We start from the raw sequence: 10,507 nt of genomic DNA on the forward strand, positions 1-10,507 counted from the left end.
AACATTTACATTTTAAGAAATGAATTTTGTTTAAATTGAACCTGAGCAATAATGATAAAAAATTTAACGTTGTGACGATTTGTCTATTCAGACTGTAGAGAAGTTGCTCTAAAATCAATCAATTAATTATACATCTTTCTTTCTTTTTACTATTATAATATTCATGTTTTCTTTTTTTACTTTTTACTAAAAATTATCTATTCTTAGTTCTGCAAGAATTTATGACATCATGTAATTATGAATGCGGGAAATTATGGACGGATTTCTTAAATTACCTCATAGATTGTAAGCTCGAATTCGTGAATGCTAGTTTTGAATTTGCATGGAGAGTGAGATGTCCGGCGAATGTACTCTAACATAGCCTTCACCGAGGAATTCCGAGTGACTTGACGTGAAGTAACTATGAAAAATCGGGATAAATGAATTGACTAAAACATAGAATGGTTTTGAAGGACAGGCATAAATGGATGTGTTAAAAAAAGGGGAAAGTGTGTCGTTATTTCATTGTTGTGTTGGTATTCGAACGCAGATGAATGACTTAATTCTAAATCTTTAATTTTAATAAATATCGATATCTTCTAATTGCCGACGATATATGATCTATCTTGTTGAATTTAGATGGACTAAGTTTGGCACAGATACATTTTGAAGAAAATTAGATGCACATTGGGAATGTGCATTTAAAAGTCCTTGTTACGAAAATTTTAATCAAAATTTAATTATTTAAAATTACGTCTAATTTTACCGATATCAACCCATCTTTTTTGAAAATACATTTCGAAAGAATAATCGCATAAGAATGAATTCACTTCCTGTTTTTTTTCCCTACTGATTTTGGTTTAAATACGATGATGAGTCTTGCGAGATATGATGTTTAGTCTGATTTTTATAATTTTTTAAATTATGATCTGATTGAAGTTTATTCAAGGAGAAAGTTTTGCGTAATCTCCAAGTGAGACTAAAGGAAAAAAAAACACAAATAGGACAAGGAGTAGAGAAGTTAGACAGACAGGTATAATAGGAAACGTGATTCGCTCACTACTAGAAAAAGTAAAAATTAAGAAAAAGAGAAATTTTAAATAAAAATTGAACTTTTTATATATTTGTGAAATGATAAGAAACATCATAATATGCGGTGTTTTGTGATGTTTCACATTACATTTTCAATTTATTGAAAATTATCAATCAATTTTTCAAATTATTCAGTTAAAATATTATAAATAAAATGGAACAAATGATTAAATTTCAACTTTAAGTAAGATATATATTTCATATGATATATATAATTTAAATCATTTTTTTAGCTAGACGGTTTCGATATTTTAACAAATAATTATCAGACGAAATTGCAATCGAGCTCCAATCATATTAGCGAATGGAAACATTTAATTGTTCATAGCCGAATTCATTTCAATAGTGTTTTAAATTCTGTTGATGATTCTTTTACTAAGATTTCTAGTCAAAGTAAAAATTATAAAATATTAAATACATGTTTTGATTGTATTTAAAATATTATTGCTCCGCAAGTGCATACATTTTCTGTGTTTCAAATATATATGTGAATTTTATAATAATTATATTATGTACACTCAATTTTATAACCTATTTGTTAATGCTATGACAATAATAATTTTAACTACGCTTTTATTCAGCGGCACGCATTGCTGAATTATACCACAAAAAGTCCAGTAGATATTAAGAAAGATACCGTTACAAAATTTCCGGGGGTTCGTTTGGATAGTGGGAGTTCTATGGTGTGGAGAACGCTCAATCAGCAGGCGGTAGTAGAAAATAAAACAACGACGTTTATTTACACGAAGACACACAGGACAGCACAAGGACGACAACTATATACAGCACAGAAGAGGATTATCTTCAGCCGAGACGTGCAGCATACAATAAGACTCTCTACTGCAGACAGTAGCGCACAGCTTAGTTCAGCACTAGCTTGACTCCGTCGCTGCTCCGCTTATCCCTGGAAGACCAGTTCTTCACCGTCGACTCCACTGGTTCACGACTACTCGGCAGCTGCGGGCCACTCCTTTTATAGGTCTCAGGAGGCGGGGCTAGAAACCTCTCAACCAATCAAGAACGTTCGAGGCGTAATTCGGTTCCTACTGGACGGATCGGGAAAATTCTCGATGTTTTGGGTATAATTTATTTTGGCGCCAAAGGCGCCAAATTCGTCGCCAAATGGTCGCCAAGTTTGTCGCCAAGCTCCGGAACCTCCGATGCGACACCGGACTCCGTCCAATACAGATGACAGTAAAACATTCTTTCCGATGGTGGAACCAACTATGCTGGGAAGCAGCATTACAGATTCGTAACAATACTTATGTTCATAGAGTTACACTAATTATTAATATTAACATGTTGTCTGTTGGCAACCTCTCTTAGGTTTCACATTTACTGTGAAAATAGATGAACTATCTCTAGTATGGTTAAGAGATAACAAAGAAGGGGGGCATCTAATTAGATAAATGATTTGAATCATAGAGGTGAGTTATGGCAGTAAACGAGTACATGAATGTAATGAAACAAATATAGTTAATAGATTTTTACTTTTTGTTTCAGCAAAGTAATTTTAAATAACATTCTTTTGCGAAATTTGTTTGATTTTTATTCTCTATCAAATTTACAACCAAATACAAAAAATTTTCAATCGTATTCGGGCATCTCAAATAAGTGTACTGCCCAAGTACGGGCTTGAAAAATTGAAGTTTCGAATATGTTTCTGAAAAGAATTAAGAACAATAAGATTTGAAGAGATTCAAATCATAATGCAAGTAGAACAAATCTAGGATTTTGGGTTACAAATACAGGGGATGGATGGAATAAAACTATTTAAAAATATGTGATTTTTTTTTGTATTTCATATTCAAGTTTATAAGCATGAGATGGATTAATTCATTTTTTTTTTTCGTTTTCGAAGATAAGTGCATTAAGTGCAATGACAATCACCAGATTTTAAGTGAGATTAAAATTCAGATTTGAAGTTACCAGAGGACTCATTGAGGATTGATATCTTGATTCGAAACTTTGTGAAGTACCCATAACGACACTTTAACTATTTGTAACTTATTATTTTAACAGCTACTACATAATTTGAAAATGTATAACCCATAATGTAGCTTTATCGTGGATCCAGTCAATGCGCGGCAAATACTTAAAGTGGAATTGGATTTTTTGCACTCGCGATTGTTCAACCACGAAGTTGAAACTCTACCACTAGGCCACTGTGATCCCCGACAATTTTCGAAAGAAAATGAAACATTCTAGTACCATGTATTATGAAGAAGATGCACCAATAGTCAAATGAAGGCTGTCCTGACAGCGAAAGCGCATTCAGAATCACTTTTAAATGATATAAATTATTCAAAATCAAGTTCATCGGTTGGATACTTGGATTTGATGTTGTGATATGTGTTCTTTCAAGACTTGTTATTTCACAGATTTCTAGAACTTTCATTTTGGTGGAATTTTAATTTTTCGATACATGGAATGAAGCTACTCAATGCCGATTTCCAAGACTTGGGATTTTGCCGATTTGGGATTTTCAAAACCGAAGTATGGTGCGACATCGTGCTGTAAATTTTATAAAGATGACTTATTTCATGGAGAAAATTTCTAGAGCTTTCATTTTGATTGGAAACTTTACCACAATACATTGTAAGTACCATTATTTGTTAATGTAATTTGAAAGATACTATTACAAATTTTATTTTGTTATTTTTTTTTAAAATTGAAGCTTGAATATGAATTTAAAATGAATATTTTTGTTTTAATTTCAAAATTTTTGGCTATAATTTTCACGCCGTATTGTACGAGATGTTATTGCATTTTTTAATTGTTAAAAGGAGTAGTATTCTAAATATTTATGAAAACTTGGTTTAACTCAATCTTTTAAATATAAATTGCAAATTGAAGACCTTAGTTATGTCGCTTCTTCAACATGTTGTTTGATTAGATACTGTTTTTATCAAGGATTGGAAAAAGCGAGATTAAAAAGTTTAAGTTAAGATGTATGTACACACTTGAAACTTCGAAAATCCTTCAAAATATCGAATATTTTTTTATTGCTTCATAATGTTCTCTGATCCTTTAGCTTTCAAACGATACCAAGATGTTGTCAGTATTCGAAATATTTCTCGAGTTATAATTATTTTTCTTGAGGTGCTTTCATTAAAAACTCAAGTTACGGTGTTTTTAAAACTCATTAACCAAATACAGTTATTTATATATCAAAATAATCTGTATGAAATAGCTGATGTTTTGTGCCTCAATCAGTTATATTTATATAAATTTTTTAATAGCTGTTTAAAAGTTAAATTTACAGAAAAAAATCAAGCTTTTTCTATTTATCGTTGATGAAAAAAATTATTTAAAAAACTATACATTTTTATAACTTGTTTGATGCAGACAACATGAAGACTAATATTGGGCATCAATTCCAACTAGAATTGTGTGTCTGTACACATTAGAATTTAAGATGTCATGTTTCAAAATATAGACCAATTAGCTCATTAAATATTTAATTAATAATTAGTGTAATATGGTTTTTCTCACTGATATGAGTTTAAACATATATTAATAACCTACTGTGAAAAAACTGGATTTTTAAAGTTAAAATTTAAAAAAAATCAATTGTGTATGTACACCTTAACCAATTTTTTAAAAACATGAAAATTTTCCTGTCTAGAAATGTCTTTTCTGTTTCGAAAGGAGCGATTAACCAATGCATAAATACTTATATAAAAAATACATTTATAGCATTTTAAATTAGTACTTCAGCAAAATCTTCTTGTACTCATTTTTTAGGAATTAAGTAATCAAGGGCATATTTAACTGCAATAATAAATATTTTTATGTCGTTTTTTTAACTATCTACACTAATAAAAATGAATACGATATTGAGTAAATTGTAATTTAAGCCTGCTTTAAATAACATTTTTGATATTTTGTTGTATTTAGTTTTAATTTTAGAATCGGAACTCGCTCAGAATTAAGAATATAACTCGGTATTTTATAACTATCTACACTAATAAAAATCAATGTATATGAGATGCATAGGCCGAACCGTTTGAGATGGATTTTACGAACATGGCGCATACATGTATTAGAAGGTAAAAATGCGCACGTTGGAGCGAATGTTTTGAAACTAATTAAATTTTTATTAATTTTAAGTAATAAAAATTTAAATATTAGCACAATTAGGGGGGGTGATGCTAGATTTTTGCCGAATAAATAACTTTCCTGTTCTTAATCAGTTTTTTAAATTTAAGCTTATTTTACATTATATTTCCTTATTGAAGTGAAACTAAAATCAGTTTCATTGTTGCTACTATTTCATCACGCATTTCCCCCCCCCCCCATCATTCTTGCTTACGATTCGGCTTATTTTTTCATGTTGCGTAAATTGAGATTTAAGCACGCTTTTAATAAAATTTTTGGAATTTAGTTATTACAGCTCAGAATCGAGCGATGGCAATGAGTTTCCAAAATGAGACCATTTTTAAATACTCCTGTACTTTCCTATAATATTTATGCTACAAAACAGACATTGAGGAAATGTATAGCACATTGAACAAATTAGTTAAGACTTATAAAGTAGTATGTCGATTAAAATTTAAAGGCTGAAATTATTTTGTCGAGTAAGTCATTAAAGCCAAGATTCACAAAATATTTAATTGATAATCTTAGCATTCATTAAAACCCGTTATGTAAACTAGTCGCCAAAGGCGTCTAATATGCAAATAAAATCTGTTGTATACCTGTACCAGTCTGAAAATCTTAAATTCACAATTGACGAATTATTACAATTTACTATTTAAAATTCATTTCATTTGGATATTTTATTTTTAGGTTATGGAGTTAAACTCCGTTCTGAAGAGTCTTTGAAATTTCAATTCCCATTTTAGTTTGGGAATTCTTACAAAAAGATGGGAATTGGATTAAATAAAAATGGCGATTGGTCTATGGTTCGGATGAATTTAAGAAATCCAGGATCCTTTCTGAATCCTAATTTTCTCGTGAAAATTCATCGGAAGAAAGTAAGTGGTTTTAATTTTAAATCTATTCTTTACTTTTATCAAAATGCAATTTCACTGAAGTAATTGACATTTAGTAGTCAAGTTTTAACCTACGCTTTTCTTAATAGTTCATATATAAAATTCCACGTAGATTAAAATGTTTCCTATCTGATGATATAGTACAGAAATTTGAGAGAATTTTGTCCTCGTAATCTGAATAGAATTATTAATCTAAATTATTACTAAATTATATCCATCAGGAAATGTCTTTTCTATAAAAATGAAATATTAATCATTAAACTAAGCATTTTAACGTCGGATTTGAAAAATGAAAGTATAAGTTTGTTTGGCTCATTGCAAACTAAAATTTTTCGAGATTTAACTCAAATTGACTGCTGGTTCTAATAGAATTTATCCGACATTTGATAATGTGGAGTTAATAAAAAAAATGTAATTAAACTAAACTTTGTATTCAACAATTTGTCTTCTTGCTGATAATTGTTGTATAATTTTTGTAATTTGACTAAAACTTCGATTTTTACGTGGAAAGTGCAAGTTTAATTTAATATGAATAAATGTAAAGAAATTCTAAAAATACTTTTAATTAATAAAGGCGTCTTAAGATCTAAAGATCAAACAATTGTCGAAGTCTGAGCAGATAAACTCGCATTAGGAACGTTTTTATCTAGATTCTTTAGAGAAGTAACCTGGTTAAAATTTTTGCGAGTCCAATATAAAAACTCTCCCAATTAGAAGTACGTTTCGCTTTTTGTTATATAAATATCAAAATTACAGATGAGTTTTTAAACTTAAAAATGCTTTGACGCCATTGCATTGGACACACACGAAGCATACAAATGCATGCTTTGTGCAGCTTTTTTGATAATTAACCATCGTTTAGATAATATTGTTCAACACATTTTAAGACTATTTATCCTTCAAGGATCTGAGTTTTTCAGTTTCGACTTAGTTGATTAGGAACAAATCCATTTTGATATGTACTTAAAGGATATTATGGAAAATGTCAATGTTCAGCTATTGTTTCCCTGATCATTATAAACTGGTCTTAGTACACCCATGCTCATTCAGTGCAGCCTATCCCCATGCTGTGCTAAATAAAAATCAAATCCCAATTCATTCACATTTTACCTATATATAAGCAAATTTTATACTGTAAATGTCAAATTTGTCTGGTAATTTAAAGGTGCAATGTTTCTTAGGTTGAAAATGGATGAAAACCTTTTTCCTGACAAACTTTCAAAGGCCGTCATCATAAGTTGAATTCGACATCCTGTCAGCCTGCAAATGAATTGAAGAAATGGAGCCCAGTCTTGCTGAAGATGAAATGTGAGCTCTTTAAACGACTTCTAATCCCAAGCTTTAAGAATATTAATTTCAAAATACTTTCCTTTCGCTTAGATTTGATATAATTAGATTTTGTAAAACCAAAAATTTTTTATTGGTTAACCATCTGACCAGATTGTCAATCACCATGATCATGAGTCAACAAGTAGTCAAATATTGCTCTGGTAGGATAAAATTCAAATGTTTACCAACCATTTAAAATTGTGTAGTCAATTGGTATTGACAAAATTTGAGCTTACGCGTTGTGCCGAGTTTTGGCCCTTATATGTAAACACACTATTTAAACAGTTAAGCTTCAACGATCTTATTAAAGAATGAAAATTGAACAGTTAATTCATAGCTTAAATCCTCAAAACCTTCTACCAGAAGGAACCAAGGAAGTTTTTCGAATGCAGGTCTTTTCGTGGGACCTTTCATACATTTCAGATGATGGAAAAGAACATGAAAACTGAATACACCTTCAAAAATTGAATCAAACTGCAAAAATCTATTTCCGTAGTAAAACTGCATTTATAAGTATAAAGTTTCTCTCATCTTTATACCTTCAGGGGAATGTAGTCAGAAATGTATTGGAAACTAAGAAGGTAAACTATGGAAAAATTAGATCATAATCAACTGAATCATCAACACAGAACTCTTCAACTTTAATGGCTGCCATTAGCCGCTTATTTTCTCAATAGTTCGAGTTCTGTTGTCCTGCCTGTACCCTCCATGTACCTGTTTCAGCCCAATGACAAAGGAGATGATGTAAAAAGAGGAATTGTTGCCCTGGGTTTTGAGATTGATAATGGCAAGAATGTGTTGGTAGGAGCTCCGAGAAATGAGTTTAAATTGGAATTCAATTGTATATGTGTAAAGTCATCAATTAGTTAATCCATAAAGTAAAATAAGCTTTTGTTGCCAAGAAGTGTCATTACTTATGTCAAGGCTCGTGATAAGTTGGTTAACTTTTGCTACATTGCGGTTAAAAATGAATTTTTATTCTTTTAAGGAAAATGCCAATTTAAATCCGTCGCTACATATCGATAGTTCATTATTAACATAATGCTGCTAGTAACTTCATCTTGGAATGTGTGGGAAATCAAGGCCATCCTTCATAATATTTGACAATGATTTCAAATATTGATTTCGGGATATGGCATCCTGGTTCTACAGGAAAAGGTTTTGGATTTGCAGGACAAAAGATAAGAAATTTCTATCGATAATGTTCAGGGTTTCTTGGTTCTTAAATGTTAGTGGCATTGATTCTCATCTAAACGAATGGGCAGTGCAAATCTTGGGGAGCGAATCTCTTCTGATGACATCTCGCGTACGATTTCCTTCTGCGTTTGGATAATGAAACATCAGCATAAGAAATTGAATTTTTCAGTTTAGTATAACTTCCAGTTCGAATCGCTTGATAGGCTGCTCTGTTACTGATTATTTTAGAAGCAAAATGAAATGGTAAAGTCTGTTTCTCCAGTTTTCTTCTGGTTATTCAAACTTAAGTTTTTGTCAGCTTCTTCGAAATTTTAAGAAGCACTAAGATTTGAAATTCTCTCATTCATAATGTTATTGTATTTCTTTGGTTTACTGTCGTTTCTATTCCTCCTTAACTAAATCTTTGGAATTTTACCAATTAAAACGGATCTCTTCAGATACGATTCTAAGAAACACTTTTCCACATAAAACAAATTGTAGCGAATATTTCTAGTTTAGATTTGCGTGGAAATTAGTATTAAAAATACATAAATATTCCAAAGTAATAAAGCAAACATATAATTTATGAAGCATGGAGGTAAAATAGTAAAATCTTTAAATTATTCCTTCGGATTTTAAATTAAATTCTTTTTTCGTAATCTGAGCAATTGTTTTTTCCCACAATAAGCTACACAGAAAATCACTCCTACTCATTATTTCCTGAAGATATAAAAGATCCTCCTTTGTAATAAAAACATCAGCATATAATTTCAAGTAACATTAGGACATGTTAAGTGTTAGTAAACATTTTACTTTCTCGCAAATTGTAATATATGCCAGAAACGGTTGCAACATCAGACTTAAATGACTACACATTAATCTCCATCAGGACATTCTTATGTGATCAGCGGTTCATACTAGGAGCAGTTATTATTAAAGACGCTAAACGCTTAACTTTAAAACTTACGAGATACAAATGAACATAGAAGTGTACGTCTGTTTAAGTTTAACAAAATTGTAAAAAAAAGCGATACTTTACGTACACGCAAGAAGTTATACTTAAGTCGAGAAAACGTGCTGAAGTAGCTCGATAGTCTATCGATACAGAAACATTTCCGGATATATAGTTAGTAGTCAACACCTTTTGAAATTCGATTAAAATTTATCAACTCGTGCAGAACACGAGTTTTTTTAGTTAAGATAAGCGGAAACCCAAAGTCTTAAAAATTTACCACAGTAGAGATAGGGCATTTTTATAGATTGTTTAATTCAAAACTTATGAATATATTTAACTGTTTATTTGTAATTATCTTCGGAGTACCATGGTTAGATGCCTTAATTTTTCGGAGTTTGGTGTAAAAGTACTAAGTTAAGCTTCTGTTTTGAGAGTAAAACTAAAATAACTATTGTGCGAGAGGGTTGAGTGAGTGAGTGAGTTTTAACAAGTTTAAAAACATTATGACTGATTTATATATTTTGAAGGTGAAGTTCCAAAAATGGTTAATTCATTAGAATAGTTAAGAGGTGGGTATACCAGCCGGCTGGTGGGTGGGTAGGAGAGCATTTTGGTAGAATAAGGTATGAATGAAAAGAAGCTTAATTTATACTTTATACACCATAATTTTATTAGTGAAATCAATCTCATCTTTAATAAAAATAGTTTGAGTTTATTTCAAAATTGGAAGCATTGAAAAAATGCTAAATTTGACGTCACTTCAAAGTATCAAGTTTTTCGGTTGTAATTTCAATAGATAAATATTCCAAAATCTCCACTTTAGTCTAAAATTTTAAATTTTATATTTTAGGTATTCATTTAATACACGTATACATCTTCGGCATTTTTTCCTCAAGCAGTCTTTAATTGTAAATTTGCCTCCTAGTGTTAGCTGCTGATCACTTGGCGTTTAATCTTTGTATAGAAACAGAATTACAAA

General features: G+C 30.5%; 1 long non-coding RNA gene across 1 annotated transcript; it reads left to right on the forward strand.

Annotated features, from left to right (window-relative positions):
- The first annotated feature begins 3,420 nt into the window (after nt 1–3,420).
- On the forward strand, nt 3,421–9,093 carry LOC129976227 (uncharacterized). The gene is made up of 3 exons (XR_008785103.1): nt 3,421–3,669; nt 5,863–6,050; nt 7,250–9,093. It is a non-coding gene; the product is annotated as an uncharacterized LOC129976227 (long non-coding RNA).
- Nucleotides 9,094–10,507: the final 1,414 nt, after the last annotated feature.

This window comes from Argiope bruennichi, chromosome 7 (genome assembly GCF_947563725.1).
Source record: "Argiope bruennichi chromosome 7, qqArgBrue1.1, whole genome shotgun sequence".
Classification (NCBI taxonomy): Eukaryota; Metazoa; Arthropoda; class Arachnida; order Araneae; family Araneidae; genus Argiope; species Argiope bruennichi.